We start from the raw sequence: 2,204 nt of genomic DNA on the forward strand, positions 1-2,204 counted from the left end.
GAAACCAATTGGTTGCTTCTGAAAATGCTACCAAGTACTCCAGAAAATAAAATTACGGGGGACTGAGGAGTTCCAGGTGGAGGAAGATAATACAGGAGTGGTGGGAGGGGGTAGACAAGTAGGATGTGGAGAGAGAAGGGAGAGGAGGCAGTGAACAAGGCAACTGAAAAATTGCAGTGAATATTCATTTACTTTTTCTTTCTTTCTTTTTCATTTTTAGGCAAAAGCAACAACTATCAGAGAAGCTCTAGCCAAATGGGTAAGTAGTAGGAACAGTATCGAGCTGCCTTGCAGTATTCTGTGGCATGGGCTTTGACTATTGAGCTTATAGTTTAGTACCCTCAGTATTTCAGGGTTTTTCTATTTATGTCGATGTATCCCACAAACTTCACTCCTGCTCGCCTCATAAGAGCTAGAATGCAACAACTTGCAGACAAGACATTAACATTTCTAGAGGTGTGAACTCAGTATTATAAATTTGCTTTTCCCCCCTCGCTTTTTCTGCCCTCTCAACTCCATGTTTCCTAGAAAAGATTTATTTTCCGTTTGCTCCTGTGTCACATCTCTCTTAGAGATAATAGATGTGTGTCAGTGAGTTTCCATTAATGTCAGGCATGAAGTACTGAATTTGCTTTTCTGATCATGTTACTGGGGGTGGGTCTAAAACTTCTTCTCTGAGTCCATGTGAAAAATTGGATCTGGTATTATGTTGCATTCCGGATGTTTTAATTCCCTTTGGCATAAGGGTTTACCTATGCCCTACAGTCAGGGTGACATTAGTTAAATCAAAGCTGCTTTAACTTTAAATCAAAGCAACTTTAACTTAGCAAACATGTTCTTAAAGAAGTATCTGTTCTGTCTGTGGTTTCTCAGTGGCTTTTTGTGGTTGTTCAGCTGACCTTTCTTCCAGAACCACATGGCAGTCGGGATGGAGTTTCCTCCTGCAAGTGCTCACTGCTGGCCACAGTGTGTTGGGATCTCTCTCCCTTTCATGTTTTTAAGGAAAAAAAAGAATTATTTGTTGGTATAAACTGAGTATAAATGCAAATAGATACATTGTTGTTCTTAGAAAAGAAAATGGAAGTTTCACATTTATAAAGTGATCTAGTTTGAATACATCCACCATACTGTAGCAAAATATCTGACATGCTTATTCGCTAAATGGTTAATTTTGAGTAAAAATATTATCGCACTAGGTTTGGATAGAAACTGGAATACAAGTTAATGCCCAAGCCAACATGCTATTATTTAGTTTATTTTTTTTTAATTGACTTGCCTGAAATATTTTAGGTGCATAGAGAGAGCATAATGTTATCAAAACCTGCTCTTGTGCTCTAGGATACTTAAAAGACTTCTGGGATGCAATGCACTTCATTGCAAAGTAGCCATATAAACCAGGCTGGAGCTCAGCTTTGGCTTTTCAGTAGCCGCATAAAAGTGAGGGAGAAAACAAGAGCCCTTGTTTTGAAAGCGCCGGGTAGATTTCTCCGTTGTTAATGGACCTCCAGTCCTCCCACTGAACACTGAGTGAATGGACAAAACACTCCCTTTGTGCTGTCAGGGAGGCAGCTGTCAAAACTGGTGGCACTACCTCAGAAGATACTTGTTCCAAGAGTTGAGTCAATGATTACCACTGCTTCAGAATTTTAAAAGATTGAATAGACTATATTTTTTAATAAACCCAAATGATGAAGTTATGGCTGTTTCTTTCCAAAGCTCTGAACTTTATAAAGTATTTAATCTAGAAAGTTACTAACCTAGGTTGTAAATAGGAAATTTGTCTTTTTCTGTATTCTCTAAAGTGTGAAATCCACTCTTTTTTAATGGCTAAGTAGAAATATATTTTTTATTTCTGATTCTTAATTCTGTGAATCTGTTGGGTTCTTCCCCAAAACACACTCCCCTGTTTTCAGTGTGTGCTGTGAGTTAGGTCTGAGTTTTCTGGGTGATTTTTCTGTCAAAGCTTATAAGAATCTGTGCTACAAATTGCCCCTTGCAAAGGCTCCTGTGTGTCAGTCTCCATGGAAGTGCCATCATCCCATATTTTAGACTCCACCTATTCTCCATTTCTTTCCAGCTTAGGACCCCTTAACTAAATTGCTCTAGTGTAACACAGCTTTCAGGAAAGGCACATGTAATGTGTAAGTTCTTTTAGTATCTTGAAAAGAAGCTGCCTTCCCTTTTTCATGGTATGCCAGCAGGAA

At 38.7% G+C, this 2,204-nt stretch overlaps 1 protein-coding gene across 1 annotated transcript in view; it reads left to right on the forward strand.

Moving 5' to 3' along the window:
• The first annotated feature begins 226 nt into the window (after positions 1-226).
• DNAL1 (dynein, axonemal, light chain 1) overlaps positions 227-2,204 on the forward strand; it is a 9,911-nt gene continuing 7,933 nt past the window's right edge. Inside the window, exon 1 of the mRNA XM_010024790.1 lies at positions 227-259. The gene's annotated coding sequence lies outside the window, so the exon portion shown is untranslated. The remainder of the gene's footprint in view (positions 260-2,204) is intronic.

The sequence above is a fragment of the Nestor notabilis genome, unplaced genomic scaffold (assembly GCF_000696875.1).
Source record: "Nestor notabilis isolate BGI_N333 unplaced genomic scaffold, ASM69687v1 scaffold28820, whole genome shotgun sequence".
In the NCBI taxonomy this organism is placed as follows: domain Eukaryota; kingdom Metazoa; phylum Chordata; class Aves; order Psittaciformes; family Psittacidae; genus Nestor; species Nestor notabilis.